Raw genomic sequence first — 21,332 nt, 5'->3', positions numbered from 1 at the left:
CTATAAATATTATCAGTTATGGCTTCACAAATAGTACTTGCTGCCACCCCCATCATCTTTTCCTGTGCTTTGTCACCTCTCTACCAGACTTTTTCCATCAAGTTCATCAGGCACCTAGAAAGAAACCAAAGTCAAGAAGGTCCTAAGTAGTAAAATGATTTTAACCCAATGAGTGTGGCCTTGATGCTGACTTTGACTTGATCTCCTTTTCCTTCTGACTGGCCTCTTCTCAACTTGCTCCTGTTCTTCCAGCTCTGACCACATCTCACAGCAGAGAACAGTAACTAGTGCTGAAATTGGGGTAAAAAAATGTCAGGTGTAGATATATATATATATATATATATATTTTTTTAGTTAGTAGAATAAGCAGAGGAATCTACTTCCAAACAGGAAAGTATTTGTTGGGGAAACCATCTTGCTAGGTTGGTGGGCTCTGAGCTGATTTCCCTAAGGGCAAAATCCAGATGTTTGAAAGAGTTAAGTGAGATCATAAGTATAATTGCAAATTCCTAACTTAAGAATGTGTCAGACAGCTGTATTAGACAGTTGCCAGGGTAAATGATATGTCTGTGTATGAGGGAGTCCTTTTTCTTTGGGAAACTTTTCTCATTTAAAAGTAATACACATGTTATCTACACAATTTTGAAATTTTCTAAAATTATAAAGAATGAAAATATCCCTTAATTCTGACACACAGAGATACTTAATGGTAAGATATTAGTAATTTTCATCTAGCTTTTTTAAAATTTTTATTTATTTATTTATTTGGCTGCGATGGATCTTTGTTGTAGCATGTGAACTCCTGATGGTGGCATGAGGGATCTAGTTCTCCTACCAGGGATCAAACCCAGGCCCTGTGCATTGGGAGCTCAGAATCTTAGCACTGGACCACCAGGGACATGCCCATACCGGCTTTTAATATGTGTATGCTTGTACATGAATATATGCATATGGTTATTTGTTTTTTGAGTTGGGCTGATACAACATACAGGTTTGTATACTGTTTTTTCTCTTTTGTAATAGCAGACTATGGGCTTCCCTGGTGGCTCAGCAGTATAGAATCTGCCTGCCTTAATTTCTCTTTCTGTTTTTCAATTGTTAGTGTATAGGAATGCAAGGGATATCTGTATATATCCAACAACCTTACTATATTCATTAAATCAGTTCAGTTGCTCAGTTGTGTCTGACTCTTTGCAACCCCATGGACTGCAGCACGCCAAGCCTCACTGTCCATCACCAACTCCCAGAACTTGCTCAAACTCATGTCTTTTGAGTCGGTGATGCCATCCAACCATCTCATCTTCTGTTGTCCCCTTCTCCTTCTGCCTTCAGTCTTTCCCAGCATCAGGCTCTTTTCCAATCAGTCAGTGCTTCACATTAGGTGGGCCAAAGTACTGGGGCTTCAGCTTCAATATCAGTCCTTCCAATGAGTATTCAGGACTGATTTCCTTTAGGATTGACTGCAGTCCAAGGGACTCTCAAGAGTCTTTTCCAACACCGCAGTTCAAAAGCATCAATATTTTTGGTGCTCAGCTTTCTTTATGGTCCAACTTTCACATCCATACGTGATTACTGGAAAAACCATAGCTTCGACTAGATGGACCTTTGTCGGCAAACTAATTTCTCTGCTTTTTAATATGCTGTCTAGGTTTATCAGAGCTTTTCTTCCAAGGAGCAAGCATCTTTTAATTTCATGGCTGCAGTCACCATCTGCATTGCTTTTGGAGCCCCCCAAATTAAAGTCTGTCACTTGTTTCCATTGTTTCCAAATCTATTTTCCATGAAGTGATGGGACCGGATGCCATGTTCTTGGTTTTTTGAATATTGAGTTTTAAGCTAGCTTTTTCACTCACCTCTTTCACTTTCATCAAGAGGCTCTTCAGTTCCTCTTCACTTTCTTCCATAAGGGTGGTATCATCTGCATATCTAAGGTTATTTATATTTCTCCCAGTAATCTTGATTCCAGCTTGTGCTTCATCCAATACAGCATTTGGAATGATGTACTCTACATATAAGTTAAATAAGCAAGGTGACAATATACAGCCTTGACATACTCTTTTCTTAATTTGGAACCAGTCTCTCGTTCCATGTCAGTTCTGTTGCTTCTTGACCTGCGTACAAATTTCTCAGGAGACATATAAGGTGGTCTGGTATTCTCATCTCTTTAAGAATTTTCCAGTTTGTTGTGATCCGCACAGTCAAAGGCTTTGGTGTGGTCAGTAAAGCAGAAATAGATGTTTTTCTGGAACTCTCTTGCTTTTTCAATGATCCAGCAGATGTTGGCAATTTGATCTCTGGTTCCTCTGCCTTTTCTAAATCCAGCCTGAACATCTGGAAGTTCTTTGTTCACATACTGTTGAAGCCTGGTTTGGAGAATTTTCACCATTACTTTGCTAGTGTGTGAGATGAGTACGATTGTGTAGTAGTTTGACCATTCTTTTGCATTGCCTTTCTTTGGGATTGGAATGAGAACTGACATTTTTCCAGTCCTGTGGCCGCTGCTGAGTTTTCCAAATTTGCTGGCATATTGAGTGCAGCACTTTCACAGCATCATCTTTCAGGATTTGAAATAGCTCAGCTGGAATTCTATCACCCCCACTAGCTTTGTTTATAGTAATGCTTCCTAAGGCACACTTGACTTCGCACTCCAGGATGTCTGGCTCTAGGTGAGTGATCACAACATCGTGGTTATCTAGGTCATTAAAATCTTCTTTGTATAATTCTTCTGCGTAGTCTAGCCACCTTTTCTTAATTTCTTCTGCTTCTGTTAGAGCCGTACTGTTTCTGTCCTTTATTGTACCCATCTTTGCATGAAATGTTCCCTTGGTATCTCTAATTTTCTTGAAGAGATCTCTAGTCTTTCCCATCCTATTATTTTCCTCTATTTCTTTGCATTGATCACTGAGGAAGGGTTTCTCATCCCTCCTTGCTATTCTTTGGAACTCTACATTCATTGATTAGCTCTAGTAATTTTCTGGTGTTATCTTTAGGGTTTAATATGTAGAGGAGCATGTCATCTGCAAACAGTGAGAGTTTTACTTCTTCTTTTCCAATCTAGATTCCTTTTATTTCTTTTTCTTCTCTGATTCCTGTGGCTAGGACTTCCTAAACTATGTTAAATAGTAGTGGTGAGAGTGGGCGCACTTGTCTTGTTCCTGGTTTTATAGGAAATGCTTTCAATTTTTCACCACTATGGATAATGTTTGCTGTGGGTTTGTCATTTATAGCTATTATGTTGAAGTATGTTCCTTCTATGCCTGCTTCCTGGAGAGTTTTTATCATAAATGGGTGTTGAATTTTGTCTAAGGCTTTGTCTGCATCTGTTGTGAAAATCATATGTTTTTAATCTTTCAGTTTATTAATATGGTATATCACATTGATTGATTTGTAAATATTGAAGAATCCTTGCATCCCTGGAATAAAGCCCACTTGGTCATGATGTATGATCTTTTAAATATGTTGTTGGATTCTGTTTGCTAGAATTTTGTTAAGGATTTTTGCATCTATGTTCATCAGTGATATTGGCCTGTCATTTTCTTTTTGTGTGCCATCTTTGTCTGGTTTTGGTATGAGGGTCATGGTGGCCTCATAGAATGAGTTTGGGAGTTTGCCTTCCTCTGCATTTTTCTGGAAGAGTTTGAGTGGGATAGGTATGGCTCTTCTCTAAAGTTTTGGTAGAATTCACCTCTGAAGCCATCTTGTCCTGGGGAAACAATCCCATTCACCATTGCAATAAAAAGAATAAAATACTTAGGAATAAATTTACCTAAAGAAACAAAGGAACTATAGATAGAAAACTATAAAACACTAATGAAAGAAATCAAAGATGACACAAATAGATGGAGAAATATACCATGTTCATGGATTAGAAATATCAATATAGTGAAAATGAGTATACTACACAAAAATAAACTCAAAATGGATTAAAGATCTAAATGTAAGGCCAGAAACTATAAAACTCTTAGAGGCAAACATAGGCAGAACACTCTCTGACATAAATCACAGCAAGATCCTCTATGACCCACTTCCCAGAGTAACAGAAATGAAAATAAACAAATGGTACCTAATTAAACTTAAAAACTTTTGCACAATGAAGGAAGCTATAAGCAAGGTGAAAAGGCAGCCTTCAGAATGGGAGAAAACAATAGCAAGCAAAATAACTGACAAAGAATTAATCTCCAAAATATACAAGCAACTCATGCAGCTCAATACCAGAAAAACAAACAACCCAATCAAAAAGTGGGCAAAAGAACTAAACAGACATTTCTCCTATGAAGACATACAGATGGCTAATAAACACATGAAAAGATGCTCAACATCACTCATTATTAGAGAAATATAAATCGAAACCATAATGAGGTATCATTTCACACAGGTCAGAATGGCCACCATCAAAATATCTACAAACAATAAGTGCTGGAGAGGGTGTGGAGAAAAGGGAACCCTCTTACACTGTTGGTGGGAATGCATACTGGTGCAGCCACTATGGAGAATCATGTGGAGATTCCTTTAAAAACTGGAAATAGAACTGGCATACAACCCAGCAGTCCCACTGCTGGGCATACACAGTGAGGAAACCAGAATTGAAAGAGGCACATGTACCCCAATGTTCATTGAAACACTGCTTACAATAGCTAGGACATGAAAGCAACCTAGATGTCCATCAGCAAATGAATGGATAAGGAAGTTGTGGTACATATAAACAATGGAATGTTACTCAGCTATGAAAAGGAACACATTTGAGTCAGTTCTAATGATTTGGATGAAACTGGAGCCTATTATACAGATTGAAGTAAGTCAGAAAGAGAAACATCAATACTGTATATTAACACATATATATAGAATTTAGAAAAACGGTAATGACAACCCTATATGCAAGGCAGCAAAAGAGACACAGATGTAAAGAACAGGCTTTTGGACTCTATGGGAGAAGGTGTGGGTGTGATGATTTGAGAGAATAGCATTTTAACATGTATATTACCATATGTAAAATAGATGGCCAGTGCAAGTTTGATGCGTGAAGCAGGGCACTCAGAGTCGGTGCTCTGGGACAACCCAGAGGGATGGAGTGGGGAGGGAGGTGGTGGTGGAGGGGCGATGTTTCAGGATGGAGGGACACATGTGTACCTGTGGCTGATTCATGTTAATATATGGCAAAAACCATCCCAATATTGTAAAATAATTATCCTCCAATTAAAATAAATTAACTTAAAAAAAAAAGATATGCACTGATAGGAACAGACATGGAGACAGAGATAGAAATGGACTTAGAGACACTGATATAGAGAAATAGAAACAGAGATATGCAATATACAGAAGTGCTCAAAACAACTTTTGTTTTGTACATGAACAAAGACATTCTAAAAGAATGTTTGGAATATGGTCGGCAGCCTATAAATATTTATTGAATGAATAATAATGTCTTATTTATGTAAAAAAAATTAGGGAAACAGAAGTGCATTTAAATATTTCACTTTATATAGTTCTATACTGGATAAGTGTTTGAAATAAAAAGTTCAATCATGTACTCAGTTCAGTTCAATTCAGTCGCTCAGTCGTGTCCGACTCTTTGCGACCCCATGAATCACAGCACGCCAGGCCTCCCTGTCCATCACCAACTCCCAGAGTTCACTCAGACTCACATCCATCGAGTCAGTGATGCCATCCAGCCATCTCATCCTCTGTCGTCCCCTTCTCCTCCTGCCCCCAATCCCTCCCAGCATCAGAGTCTTTTCCAATGAGTCAACTCTTCTCATGAGGTGGCCAAAGTACTGGAATTTCAGCTTTAGCGTCATTCATTCCAAAGAAATCCCGGGGTTGATCTCCTTCAGAATGGACTGGAAGGGCTATAAAAACGTTTCTCATATTAACAAAGAAGAAAAGAATCTGGCTGCAATGCAGGAGATGCAGCTTCTATCCCTGGGTTGAGAAGATCCCCTGGAGAAGGAAATGGCAACCCACTCCAATATTCTTTCCTGGAGAATCCCATGGACAGAGGAGCCTGGTGGGCTACAGTTGATGGGGTCACAAAGAGTCAGACACGACTGAGCAACTAAAGAACAACACAACTATGGTACACTATTATTCCTTCATGTAAATACACAGTACTTCACCTAACTTCCAAAATTTTGAACAGTTCAGTTCAGTTCAGTCGCTCAGTTGTGTCTAACACTTTGCAACCCCATGAATCACAGCATGCCAGGCCTACCTGTCCATCACCAACTCCCGGAGTTCACTCAAACTCATGTCCATCGAGTCAGTGATGCCATCCAGCCATCTCATCCTCTGTCGTCCCCTTCTCCTCCTGCCCCCAATCCCTCCCAGCATCAGGGTCTTTTCCAATGAGTCAATTCTTTGCATGAGATGGCCAAAAGTATTGGAGTTTCAGCTTCAACATCAGTCCTTCCAATGAGCACCCAGGACTGATCTCCTTTAGGATGGACTGGTTGGATCTCCTTGCAGTCCAAGGGACTCTCAAGAGTCTTCTCCAACACCACAGTTCAAAAGCAGCAATTCTTCGGCGCTCCGCTTTCTTCACAGCCCAACTCTCAGATCCATACATGACCACTGGAAAAACCATAGCCTGACTAGACGGACCTTTGTTGGCAAAGTAACGTCTCTGCTTTTGAATATGTCATCTAGGTTGGTCATAATTTTCCTTCCAAGGAGTAAGTGTCTTTTAATTTCATGGCTGCAGTCACCATCTGCAGTGATTTTGGAGTCCAAAAAAAATAAAGTCTGGCACTGTTTGCACTGTTTCCCCATCTATTTCCCATGAAGTGATGGGACCAGATGCCATGATCTTCGTTTTCTGAATGTTGAGCTTTAAGCCAACTTTTTCACTCTCCTCTTTCACTTTCATCAAGAGGCTTTTTAGTTCCTCTTCACTTTTTGCCGTAAGGGTGATGTCATCTGCATATCTGAGGTTATTGATATTTCTCCCGGCAATCTTGATTCCAGCTTGTGCTTCTTCCAGCCCAGTGTTTCTCATGATGTACTCTCCGTATAAGTTAAATAAGCAGGATGACAATATACAGCTTTGACGTACTCCTTTTCCTATTTGAACAGTTAGGATATTCCTAATTTTACATTATAAATAACGCTGTAGCTGTTGATACTTCATGTACATAAATAAATATGTTTAGTTCTAATTGCTCTCTTAAGATAGAATCCTTGGGATGGAAAGATTAGATTAAAGGGTAGGAACATTTTTAAAAATTTATTTATTTATTTTAATTGAAGGATAATTATTTTGCAGTATTGTGATGGTTTTTGCCATACATCAGTATGACTCAGCCATAGGCATATACATGTCTTCTCCCTCCTGAACCTCCTCAACACCTCCCTCCCCACTCCATCCCTCTAGGTTGTCACAGAACTCCAGCTTTGGGTGCCCTGCCTCATACATCAAACATTTTTAAAAACAAATATAATCTACCAACCATAAAATTAATTACTTTCAAGTGTGGAATTAAGTGGGTTTTAGTATATTTACAAGGTTGTATAGCCACCACCACTCTCTAATTCTAGAAAAAAATATGCAGTGCTTCACAAATTTGCATTTCATCCTTGTGGGACAGCCATGCTGATCTTCTCTATATTGTTCTGATTTTAGTATATGTCAGCTAAAGCAAACACAGTAGGAACATTTTTATGTCTCTTGATAATATATGGCAAGTTTCCTTGAGGCAAATGTATACCCAATCCATTCCCATCCAGCAGTTTATAAGAATGCTTCTTTCCCTGAAACTTTGCTGACAGTTTTTAAAAATATATTGCCAATATCACTGAAAATTACATTTTATTGTTTTGTCTTTCTGATTAGCTCTTCTTCCTCTTTAGCTGTTCTGTAGAGATATGTCATCCACTCTATTTCCTTTGCAGGCATATACTGTGGGCAGTCACATGCACTTGGCTGCCCCCTCTCTATGGATAATGACCATGCGTCCATACTCTACCCTAAGGTCTTTCTAGCACTACAGCCCAGATATCAGGCTGCTTGTGGGGCATGACTATCTACATTAGACAGCATATCGAATATGCTCATATCTAAAGTCGAACTCATGTCTCTGGTTCTCAACTTCCCAATGTAGGTACCACTAGCTGTTTCATGGTCATCTTAACTTCGCTTTCCTCCATATTTAATTAGTAATCCAAGTTTCTTGATTCTGTCTCTTATGTCCTTTCTCACATCCTTTCATTCTGCTCCACTCTCACTGTCACCTCTCTAGTTCTACCTTTTACTAAGTCTATGGCACTAGCCTACTCACTTCACTATACTTTCAGTATTTATCCACATAATTCATCCTACATGTGGCTATGAGAATAACCTTACTAACATACTGTTTTTACCATCTCTTTCCTCCTATTCTGGAACCTCCAAAGCCTCTGTCTTGCCTGTTGGTAAAGTAAGTGTTAGGATAAACACTTAAGGCTCGCCATGTTGTTGCATCATTCTAATTTTATTTCCTGTATGCCTTAGAAAAACTCTATGTTCTTCCTTCAGTATATTCCTGCTCTTCCCACTCTTGTTTTTACAAAACACCTCACATGACCTCTTCCCCAGTCTCCTCCTGTTGAAATTATTCTGAGTTTTCAAACTTAGAGGCTCTGCAAAGTCTTCCTTGATTCAACTAGCTGTGCTTTCTCCTTTGTTTCCTCCTTTACTGTTTGGTTTTAGACACCACCAATTTTATAGCATTTTCAGCAAAAAAATAAGAAAACTTGCTAAATAATGTTTTTATTACATGATTTTTTTTAACTTTATTTTACTTTACAATATTGTATTGGTTTTGCCATACTTCAACATGAATCCACCATGGGTGTACACGTGTTCCCCATCCTGAACCCACCTCCCACATCCCTCCCCATACCATCTCTCTGGGTCATCCCCATGCACCAGCCCCAAGCATCCTGTATCCTGCATCGAACCTAGACTGGCAATTCGTTTCTTATATAATATTATACATGTTTCAATGCCATTCTCGCAAATCATCCCACCCTCGCCCTCTCCCACAGAGTCCTAAAGACTGTTCTATACATCTGTGTCTCTTTTGCTGTCTCACATACAGGGTTATCGGCTCTAGTTTCATCCACCTCATTAGAACTGATTCAAATGTATTCTATTTAATGGCTGAGTAATACTCCATTGTATATATGTACCACAGCTTTCTTATCCATTCATCTGCTGATGGACATCTAGGTTGCTTCTATGTCCTGGCTATTATAAACAATGCTGTGATGAGTTTTGGGGTACACGTGTCTCTTTCCATTCTGGTTTCCTCAGTGTGTATGCCCAGCAGTGGGATTGCTGGGTCATAAGGCAGTTCTATTTCCAGTTTTTTAAGGAATCTCCACACTGTTCTCCATAGTGGCTGTACTAGTTTGCATTCCCAACAACAGTGTAAGAGGGTTCCCTTTTCTCCACACCCTTTCCAGCATTTATTGCTTGTAGACTTTTGGATTGCAGCCATTCTGACTGGTGTGAAATGGTACCTCATTGTGGTTTTGATTTGCATTTCTCTGATAATGAGTGATGTTGAGCATCTTTTCATGTATTTGTTAGCCATCCATATGTCTTCTTTGGAGAAATGTCTATTTAGTTCTTTGGCCCATTTTTTGATTGGGTCATTTATTTTTCTGGACTTAAGCTGCGTGTATATTTTTGAGATTAGTTGTTTGTCAGTTGCTTCATTTGCTTTTATTTTCTGCCATTCAGAAGGCTGTCTTTTCACCTTGCTTATAGTTTCCTTTGTTGTACAGAAGCTTTTAATTTTAATTACATCCCATTTGTTTATTTTTGCTTTTATTTCCAATATTCTGGGAGTTGGGTCATAGAGGACCCTGCTGTGATTTATGTCGGAGAGTGTTTTGCCTATGTTCTCCTCTCGGAGTTTTACAGATTCTGGTCTTACATTTAGATCGTTAATCCATTTTGAGTTTATTTTTGTGTATGGTGTTAGAAAGTGTTCTAGTTTCACTCTTTTACAAGTGGTTGACCAGTTTTCCTAGCACCACTTGTTAAAGAGGTTATCTTTAATCCATTGTATATTCTTTCCTCCTTTGTCTAAGATAAGGTGTCCAGTCAGTTCAGTTCAGTTCAGTCGCTCATTTGTGTCTGAATCTTTGCGACCCCATGAATTGCAGCACGCCAGGCCTCCCTGTCCATCACCAACTCCCAGAGTTCACTCACTCAGACTCACGTCCATCCAGTCACTGATGCCATTCAGCCATCTCATCCTCTGTCGTCCCCTTCTCCTCCTGCCCCCAATTCCTCCCAGCATCAGAGTCTTCTTCAATGAGTCAACTCTTCGCATGAGGTGGCCAAAGTACTGGAGTTTCAGCTTTAGCATCATTATTTCCAAAGAAATCCCAGGGCTGATCTCCTTCAGAATGGACTGGTTGGATCTCCTTGCAGTCCAAGGGACTCTCAAGAGTCTTCTCCAACACCACAGTTCAAAAGCATCAATTCTTCAGTGCTCAGCCTTCTTCACAGTCCAACTCTCACATCCATACATGGCCACAGGAAAAACCATAGCCTTGACTAGATGGATCTTAGTTGGCAAAGTAATGTCTCTGCTTTTGAATATGCCACCTAGGTTGGTCATAACTTTTCTTCCAAGGAGTAAGCATCTTTTAATCTCATGGCTGCAGTCAACATCTGCAGTAATTTTGGAGCCCAAAAAAATAAAGTCTGACACTGTTTATCCATCTATTTCCCATGAAGTGATGGGACCAGATGCCACGATCTTCATTTTCTGAATGTTGAGCTTTAAGCCAACTTTTTCACTCTCCTCTTTCACTTTCATCAAGAGGCTTTTTAGTTCCTCTTCACTTTCTGCCATAAGGGTGGTGTCATCTGCATATCTGAGGTTATTGATATTTCTCCTGGCAATCTTGATTCCCAGCTTGTGCTTCTTCCAGCCCAGTGTTTCTCATGATGTACTCTGCATATAAGTTAAATAAGCAGGGTGACAATATACAGCCTTGACGTACTCCTTTTCCTATTTGGAACCAGTCTGTTGTTCCATGTCCAGTTCTAACTGTTGCTTCCTGACCTGCATACAGATTTCTCAAGAGGCAGGTCAGGTGGTCTGGTATTCCCATCTCTTTCAGAATTTTCCACAGTTTTTTGTGATCCACACAGTCAAAGGCTTTGGCATAGTCAATAAAGGAGAAATAGATGTTTTTCTGGAACTCTCTTGCTTTTCCATGATCCAGCGGATGTTGGCAATTTGATCTCTGGTTCCTCTGCCTTTTCTAAAACCAGCTTGAACATCAGGAAGTTCACGGTTCATGTATTGCTGAAGCCTGGCTTGGAGAATTTTGAGCATTACTTTACTAGCGTGTGAGATGAGTGCAATTGTGCGGTAGTTTGAGCATTCTTTTGCATTGCCTTTCTTTGGGATTGGAATGAAAACTGACCTTTTCCAGTCCTGTGGCCACTGCTGAGTTTTCCAAATTTGCTGGCATATTGAGTGCAGTACTTTCACAGCATCATCTTTCAGGATTTCAAACAGCTCCACTGGAATTCCATCACCTCCACTAGCTTTGTTCATAGTGATGCTTTCTAAGGCCCACTTGACTTCACATTCCAGAATGTCTGCTCTAGGTGAGTGATCACACCATCATGATTATCTGGGTCGTGAAGATCTTTTTTGTATAGTTCTTCTGTGTATTCTTGCCACCTCTTCTTAATATTTTCTGCTTCTGTTAGGTCCAGACCATTTCTGTCCTTTATCGAGCCCATGTTTGCATGAAATGTTCCCTTGGTATCTCTAATTTTCTTGAAGAGATTTCTAGTCTTTCCCATTCTGTTGTTTTCCTCTATTTCTTTGCATTGATCTCTGAGGAAGGTTTTCTTATCTCTTCTTGCTATTCTTTGGAACTCTGCATTCAGATGCTTATATCTTTCCTTTTCTCCTTTGTTTTTCACCTCTCCTCTTTTCACAGCTATTTGTAAGGCCTCCCCAGGCAGCCATTTTGCTTTTTTGCATTTATTTTCCTTGGGGATGGTCTTTATCCCTGTCTCCTGTACAATGTCACGAACCTCATTCCATAGTTCATCAGGCACTCTATCTATCAGATCTAGGCCCTTAAATCTATTTCTCACTTCCCCTGTATAACCATGCGGGATTTGATTTAGGTCATAACTGAATGGTCTAGCGGTTTTCCCTACTTTCTTCAATTTGAGTCTGAATTTGGTAATAAGGAGTTCATGATCTGAGCCACAGTCAGCTCCTGGTCTTGTTTTTGCTGCATAGAATATAATCAATCTGATTTCGGTGTTGACCACCTGGTGATGTCCATGTGTAGAGTCTTCTCTTGTGTTGTTGGAAGAGGGTGTTTGCTATGACCAGTGCATTTTCTTGGCAAAACTCTATGAGTCTTTGCCTTGCCTCATTCTGCATTCCAAGGCCAAATTTTCCTGTTACTCCAGGTGTTTCTTGACTTCCTACTTTTGCATTCCAGTCCCCTATAATGAAAAGGACATCTTTTTTGGGTGTTAGTTCTAAAAGGTCTTGTAGGTCTTCATAGAACCGTTCATAGGTGTGTGGATTTATCTCTGCGCTTTATATTTTTTTCCATTGATCTATATTTCTGTCTTTGTGCCTGTACCATACTGTCTTGATGACTGTGGCTTGTAGTAGAGCCTGATGTCAGGCTGGTTGATTCCTCCAGTTCCATTCTTCTTTCTCAAGATTGCTTTGGCTATTCAAGGTTTTTTGTGTTTCCATACAAATTATGAAATTATTTGTTCTAGCTCTGTGAAAAATACCGCTGGTAGCTTGATAGGGAATGCATTACATCTGTAGATTTCTTTGGGTAGTATACTCATTTTCACTATATTAATTCTTCCGATCCGTGAACATGGTATAGTTCACCATCTATTAGTGTCCTCTTTGATTTCTTTCACCAGTGTTTTATAGTTTTCTATATATAGGTCTTTAGTTTCTTTAGGTAGATATATTCCTAAGTAGTTTATTCTTTTCATTGCAATGGTAAATGGAATTGTTTCCTTAATTTCTTTTTCTACTTTCTCATTATTAGTGTATAGGAATGCAAGGGATTTCTGTGTGTTGATTTTATATCCTGCAACTTTACTATATTCATTGATTAGCTCTAGTAATTTTCTGGTGGAGTCTTTAGGGTTTTCTATGTAGAGGATCATGTCATCTGCAAACAGTGAGTGTTTTACTTCTTCTTTCCCAGTTTGGATTCCCTTTATTTCTTTTTCTGCTCTGATTGCTGTGGCCAAAACTTCCAGAACTATGTTAAATAGTAATGGTGGAAGTGGGCACCCTTGTCTTGTTCCTGACTTTAGGGGAAATGCTTTCAACCTTTCACCATTGAGGATAATGTTTGCTGTGGGTTTGTCATATATAGCTTTTATTATGTTGAGGTATATTCCTTCTATTCCTGCTTTCTGGAGAGTTTTTATCATAAATGGATGTTGAATTTTGTCAAAGGCTTTCTCTGCATCTATTGAGATAATCATATGGCTTGGTTTTTAAATTTTTATTGAAGTATAGTTGATTTACAATATATCATGTTAGCTTCAGGTGTGCAGCAAAGTGATTTAGAGATATATAAAGATATATAATATTCTTTCTAAATATTCTTTTCCATTATAGGTTATATAACATATTGAATATAGTCCCCAGTAAAGCAGAAACCCTTCTTCTTTTTTTAAACTCTCATTTTGTTAGCATTTCCTTTATGACATGATATTCTACTCTGGTTAGTTACATCAATTTTTAAAATTAATTTATTTTTTATTGAAGGATAATTGCTTTACAGATTTTTGCTGTTTTCTGTCAAACCTCAACATGAATCAGCCATAGGTTCCAGCCATATATCCCCTCCCTTTTGAAATTCCCTCCCATCTCCCTCCCCATCCCACACCTGATCCATACAGCAAATTCCTGTTGGCTATCTATTTTATATGTGGTAATGTAAGTTTCCATGTTATTCTTTCCATACATCTCACCCTCTCCTCCCCTCTCTCTATGTCCATAAGTCTATTCTCTGTGTCTGTTTATCCATTGTTGCCCTGTAAATAAATTCTTCAGTACCATTTTTGTAGATTCCATATATATGTGTTAGAATACAGTATTTATCCTTCTCTTTCTGACTCACTTCACTCTGTATGATAGGTTCTGGTTTGTGCACCTCATTAGAACTGACTCAAATGTGTTCCTTTTTATGGCTGAGTAATATTCCGTTGTATGTATGTACCACAACTTCTTTATCCATTCATCTGTTGATGGACATCAGGTTGCTTTCATGTTCTAGCTATTGTAAATAGTGCTGCAATGAGCAATGGGATACGTGTGTCGCTTTCAGTTTTTGTTTCCTCAGGGTATATGCCTAGGAGTGGGATTGCTGGGTCATATTGTGGGGTTTTTCCTAGTTTTTTAAGGAATCTCCATACCTTTTTCCATAGTGGCTCTATCAATTTACATTCCCATAGTGCAAGAGCATTCCCTTCTCTCCACACCCTCTCCAGCATTTATTGTTTGTAGACTTTTTGATGAGGGCCATTCTGACCAGTGTGAGGTGATATCTCATTGTAGTTTTGATTTGCATTTCTCTAATAAGAGTGATGTTGAGCAGCTTTTCATGTCTTTGTTGGACATCTGATGTCTTCTTTGGAGAAATATCTGTTTAGGTCTTTTCCCACTTTTTGATTGGGTTATTTGTTTTTCTGGCATAGAGTTGTATGAGCTGCTTGTATATTTTGGAAATTAATCCTTTGTCAGTTGTTTCATTTGCTATTATTTTCTCCCATTCCAAGGGTTGTCTTTTCACCATGCTTATAGTTTCCTTTGCTGTGCAAAAGCTTTTAAGTTTAATCAGGTCCCACTTGTTTACTTTTGTTTTTATTTCTATTACTCTAGGAGGTTTGTCATAGAAGATCTTGCTTTGATTTATGTCATCAAGTGTTCTGCCTGTGTTTTCCTCTAAGAGTTTTATGGTTTCTGGTCTCACATTTAGGTCTTTAATCCATTTTGAGTTTATCTTTGTTTATGATGTTAGGAGGTGTTCTAATTTCATTCTTTTACATGTAGCTGTCCAGTTTTCCCAGCACCATTTATGGGAGAGGCTGTCTTTGCCCCATTGTATATTCTTGCCTCCTTTGTCAAAAATAAGGTACCCATAGGTGCATGGGTTTATTTCTGGGCTTTCTATCTTGTTCCATTGGTCTATATTTCTGTTTTTGTGCCAGTACCATATTGTCTTGATGACTTTAGCTTTGTAGTATAATCTGAACTCAGAAAGGTTGATTCCTCCAGCTCTGTTCTTCTTTTTCAAGACTGCTTCGGCTATTCGGGGTCTTTTGTGTTTCCATATGAATTGTGAAATTTTTGATCTACTTCTGAGAAAAATGCCATTGGTAATTTGATAGGGATAACATTGAATCTGTAGATTGTGTTTGGTAGTATAGTCATTTTCACAATATTGATTCTTTCTACGCAGGAACATGGAATATCTCTCCATCTGTTTTTGTCATCTTTGATTTCTTTCATCAGTGTCTTATAATTTTCTGTGTATAGTTCTTTTGTCTCCTTAGGTAAGTTTATTCCTAGATATATAATTCTTTTTGTTGAAGTGGTGAATGGGATTGATTCCTTAATTTTTCTTTCTGAGTGTTTTGTTGTTAGTATATAGAATAGTTACATAGGTATTTTTATTCATCCCCTGGTGATGATGGTTTAGTTGCTAAGTCATATCCAACTGTTGCAACCCCATGGACTATAGCCCTCCAGTCTCCTCCATCCATGCGTGGGATTTTCTAGGCAAGAATACTGGAGGGGGTTGACATTTCCTTCTCCAGGGAATCATCTCAACCCAGGGATTGAACCCATGTTTCCTGCATTACAGGCAGGTTCTTTACTGTCTGAGCCACCAGGGAAGCCCCATATTGACCCCCCCCACCACACTATAAATTTCTTGAGCTCAGGAATCATATCTTCTTCATTTTGGCATGTTTCATAGTACCTCTCCAAACACCTTAAATGTAGATAGGAGTTCCATAAATGCTTGAATAAAAGAATGATAAAGACTGCTAACTTTTTTTTAAGAACTACTAATGACTCAGTTTCAGGAATGAATTCTGTACTAAGAAGTTACAGATGCCAGGCAGCTCTGATGGCATGACTTCTTCTTAATCCCTCATTCTCCACATCCAATCGATCAATGAATATTGTCAGCTCTACCTCCAAGATATCTGTAATCAAACCTCTCTTCTCTACCCCTACTACTTCCTCCCTAGAACAAATCACCATTATCTCTTACCTATAAAAGCCTTTTTAAACTGGTTCCCTCACTTCTACTCCTGCCCTGCCTAAATCTATCTTTGTAAAACTTAGATCATTGTCACCTACTTAACAATCTCCAGTAGCTTATTTCCCACTACACTGGAAATAAAACACAAACTTCCTACCTTGACCTTGAAAACTCTGTGATCTGGCCTTCACACTTTCCCCAGCCTCACGTCCCTGTACTATCTACCTTGCTCACCATGTTCCAGCTCTGCTGAGCACTGATCCTCATTGTCATGTTTTCTCAAAGCAGAATGAGTAGGTTCTCTTGGTTCTATTGAGGTTCTCACTGTTACTGGACATTGTCTTTGGCCTCCATGCATTTAGTAGTGGAGATGATTTAGGGAGTGGCCAGAAGCAATTCTAAAGGTTTTTGAGACTTGACTTTGGACAAAGTCTTCGTGGAGTTCATCATTTTCCTGAAAATTGGTACTCCAGTACTGAGTTTGAGCTGAAGGAGATATTTGGCTTAAAAGGAAAAGAAAGGAAATCTTGTATTATTCCTGCAGTCATTCCCAAGGAACGCTATGGTATTACTGATAGAAACTAAGGCTAGAGGACAAACATCCTCCACCTTCTTTATCACTCTGGGTGTTGGTTTAGGAAATTGGGCATCATAGCAGAAGCTGACTCAACAGATGGTATTCTGTGAACATGTTGTCATTTTCCCTGTGTGCTCATATGAAGTCGCCCTCAGCCCTCTGGTGTTACACCCTTAGCTTTTATATATACAGGGAAGAAAAAAAAAAAAAAAACCTCTCTTTCATTATTCAGATTCTTGACTTGCTCCCCTTGCTCCTAGAAGCTGCGAAATATGCACCATCCACCTCCTTGCCTTTGGGATCATTGACAAGAAACAGTCTATGATGGGTATGTTTTATCTGCCTCTATATAGATATGTAAACTAGAATATGCTTCACAGCCAAGTCTGAAAGAGAATTCTAAGTACTGTGTTTCTAAACTACTAAGCATTTTTCTAGCCCCTAATATTTGCAGAGCTCTCCCACTTCTTTCATATGGTTGCCTCTCCAACCTCCTTTAGAAACATAGGTGTCCCCGTGTTTTAAAGATTCTAATGTGAAAAAATGGAGACATGAAAGCGGAAAAGTCAAGTGTAAAGGCCCTAACCAAATGAGGGTATTACTCTTTACTTTCATACTTGGAAAGCCAAAAGACACCCCTTGACACACATCACAGCATTTGAGGGAGTCTTTCCTCCCAACCCAGCATTCCCTTCCTTTCTTATTCACTACCCTGGGCTTCTTTTTAGCCTTGAATGGATCCTGAGGTAAAGGGTAGAGAGGCGGGGGATTCAGCAGATTTATATGAAAGAACTTGACCTGGCTATTCCAAGAGGGGAGGGGAAGTAGAAGTGGGGAAGGTGGAAAGGCAGAACTGGGTACCAAAAGTCCCCTCCACATAAAGTACCTATATCTCAGATGACCAAAATTATAGCTCCCCAACTGACAAGAAAGGTCTTGTCTTAAAGTTCTCTTCAAACTCATACATATGTATATATACACACATATACATAGATATACACATACTTACCCATACATGCACATGCATACATGCACACTTACCCATACATACACTTTCACACATTTACATGCATATACATGTTCCTCCTTGGTTGGGTCTGTATAAGGAAGGTCTCCAGATCAGCAGGGTCCTCCAGCTAACAGTGTGAGGGTGTGAGGAGGCCTTCAGAGATCTATATCCCTTCATGGTGATCAAGTGGCTTTTGCCTCCTGTCAGATAAACAAGGCATGCATTGTTTTGTCCACTGGCTATGGACAAAACAGGCTTCCCTTCCTGCTGAGCAGGCCAGAATGAGTTTGAATTTCTTCATGTGGGGCAGGTAGAATGTGCTGGTAGGGGCGGAGGAGGCTGGAAGAGCCATAGAAAGTAAACAGAGCTAATCAAGGACACCATTTTGTGCTTCTCCTTATCTAAAGACTTTCAGAAGAGGAAAGAACCTGCAGTAGGTTATGACCCAGACCTCAGGCTAAGCATAACCCCAAGCAACAGGGGCCATATTTTCCTTCTTGCCCTAGGTTGGATCAGAGCCACGGTTCTGTTTTTGCTTACCCCCTGCCTTCCTCCCTCCAAGTGGTTCTTGAGGGGTCTGCTGGGAGCTAGGCTCAGAGACCAGTAGTTCTGTTGGAAGGTATTGAGGTGACAGCCCTCTAGAGGAGCTAGAGAGTGACTCCTAAAATTGGTCCACTTCCCTCCCCTCACCTCTCACAACAGCCTTTATAAGGGAGCCTTTCTGACAGATCTGTCATTTCCACCTGCATGTGCCTACCCTCCTTGCTCCAGGCCAGGTTCTTATCCTCTGAGTGCTTGGAAAAGACACAGTCATCTTTACCGTCCCCTGAACAGAGGAGGTGATGCTTGCCCATGTTGTCTGGAACTTAGCTCTGCTAAGTGAGAAGTTAGCCCCTTTATCCCAACCCCATCTTCAGGTCTCTCCTTTCTAAATCCCAAACTGGCCAAACTGCTCAAATTCCTCTCTTATCATCCTCTCCACAAGGATTTCTTGAGTATATACTGCCTGTGTCCATCTGTCCATCATATCACCTCTTCTGGTGACTACCCAACTCTCATACTCCCATCCTGCCTCCCTACCTAAGGCAATCCCCAAAACATGCTTGCACCTCTAGTCAAAACTTCCTCAACCCATCTGACCACTGACAGGGCCAAGCTGCTATCACATTTGTTATTCTTTATTTCGTTAGGAAACGGAGGTCAGGGAAGCATTTTTATGGACTGAGTTAGAGTGGAAGGAGAAAGGCACTTGGTGACCAGATTTGGGAAGGCTAGGTACCCAGGCCTGAGTAATGGGATTAGAAGTGACTGTTTATTCTGATGCTGTTTCAGAGCAGGGGTTATGCCCTAGTGTTGTGCTATTGCTAAAGGTACTGTATTCCCTAGTGTATTGTCAGAATGTGGTTATTACACCAGCAGCATCACCGTCACTCTAGAGCTTCTTAGAAAGTCAGAATCTGGAGCCTACTCTAGATCTACTGAATCAAAATCTGATTCAAGATGGCCAGGTGATTAGTCTGGCCACTGAAGTTTGAGAAGTGCTACTCTAGAGAGTTAGGCTTGATTTTTGAACCTTCTCTTAGTTAGTCCTCTTGCATTCTTCTTCATTTGGCTTGAAGAAATTCTTTTCCTTGCCACTAATAGTACCTTATCCATTATTATTTGGGGTCAAGGATGATATTAATAATGGATATCATTTACTGAATGCCTTTTGTGTGCCAGGCATACATTGAAGATGAGGAAATTGAGTCTCTGTGGCATGCCCAAAGCCAAACAATTAGTGTGTTGAAAAGCTGAATCTCCAACCCAGATCTGCAGGCATACTAAATCTCCAAACTCCCACCTTACAGGACTTCTGATTACCAAGGGAGGGTCTGTGGGCTTACTTGGATGGCACCTGCCTTTTGTAGGCACGTGTAAACAAAAGTCCTTTTAAACTTCCCCAGGAGGTCCAGAGGGTAGAGCAGGGAAGGGGCCACCTGGCATGGTTTCCCTAGAGAGGAAGGGCCCTGGGATATTTCTTGGTCTGAGGAAGCTCACATAAGCTCTCTCAGGGGCCAGAAATGGCTGAAATTGGGACCAGAGGCCAAAGGAAACTGGCCTAGAGTATTATGAAGGGAAAAATCCCAACTCTGAATCCCCAAGAAGAATTAAATTCTGATGCTTGAGCTTGGGCTTAGAGTATGTAATAAACTTCTATGGGGCTGCTCTGAGTCCTGGCTGTTGCATAGGTCAGTGAGACATCATGTGGACCCCCAGCCTGGGGCTGGGGACTGTTACCTCAGAGTGTGCCATATAGTTGGAGAGGTTGTTTGTGACAGTGGGCTTTAATGTTTTATTTTGCAGAGAGGAAACAGAAGCCCAGACAGGAGGAGTAAATTGCCAGAGGTCAGAGTAAAGTCATGGCAGAGGCAGGGATGCTGACTCCAAGCAGCACTGTTTTGGAATTGGAGTCTCTGGTGTGAAATGCAGTTTCCCCTGGGTCTGCTCAGATGCCCATAGGATGGACATACTCTGAAAATACGGTCCAGAATGGTTTGTGAATCTTTCTGTCTCAACAGGATATTCATTCTGGGAGATCTCTAGGTTCCTTGCCCCCAGCTATGTAAAACCAGCTGTAGTGCTACTTGCTTTGCTGGACCTGGAGGCTGCTGGGCCTGGCTGATCTGGTTTTTCCTTTTCTGGGGCTCAGAGGACCTGCGGAGATGGCTGGGTGGAGTCAACCCAGTCCAGGAAGCACAGGAATTCTTTTAAGTGTATGTGTCTGGGGTATTTTTCTCTCTCACTTGCGTGTATTTAAAAAAAATTTTTTTAGACACCCACTTTATCTTTCCCAAACATCATTTCCTTGCTCCTTTCCTGAGTTCTAGCAGTGGCTGGGGGCCCAGCTTCCTTATTGGCCTCTGAGCTATGTAAGGGGGTGGGCCAGAGCTCAGAGGAGGCTGGAGTAGGGAACAGGAGGGCTGTTTGTGCTGCTGGAACTGCCTTTCATTCTTCCCTTTGCCACCAGGGTGCTGGCTACTTTCCGGAGCAGCGTCTTCACTCCTATCCAGCTCTTGACACTGGCCCTCATTCCCTAAGGTGGTGGCCTCCTCTAGGCCCAGCCAGGCTGATGGCCATAACTTGCCTTCGCTGCTACTCCTTTCTGTTCTTGGAATTGGGACCTGACTGTGCCTGAGCCCCTTGGAGCACACTCGAGGGCTTGGGCTGATGGTCCCTTCTCTCACGAGGTTTTAAAGGAAGGCAAATGAGTCTCAACTAAGGGAGGATCCAGCCTGCAGAAAGAAGCCCCAGGGGCTGGCTGGAGGGGTTGTTGAGGACCGTCTGAGCTGGCTGGATACCTAGCCCTCTCCTAAGCTATCTCCCCATCCTGGGCAACTTCCATGGTAGGTACTACTGGTAGCCATGGCCATCATGGCTGCTACCCTTCTTCCCCCTTCTGCTTTCTCTCTTCAA

General features: G+C 40.6%; 1 protein-coding gene and 1 non-coding gene across 2 annotated transcripts in view; one reads left to right on the top strand and one right to left on the bottom strand.

The window, feature by feature from the left end:
- SHROOM4 (shroom family member 4) overlaps nucleotides 1-21,332 on the top strand; it is a 260,582-nt gene that overhangs the window by 186,218 nt on the left and 53,032 nt on the right. The gene's annotated exons all lie outside the window — the stretch shown is intronic.
- LOC138072047 (U6 spliceosomal RNA) lies at nucleotides 7,533-7,636 on the bottom strand. Its single transcript, XR_011144203.1, has one exon. It is a non-coding gene; the product is annotated as a U6 spliceosomal RNA (small nuclear RNA).

This window comes from Capricornis sumatraensis, chromosome X (genome assembly GCF_032405125.1).
Source record: "Capricornis sumatraensis isolate serow.1 chromosome X, serow.2, whole genome shotgun sequence".
Classification (NCBI taxonomy): Eukaryota; Metazoa; Chordata; class Mammalia; order Artiodactyla; family Bovidae; genus Capricornis; species Capricornis sumatraensis.
This window is presented reverse-complemented; position numbering and strand designations above follow the sequence as displayed.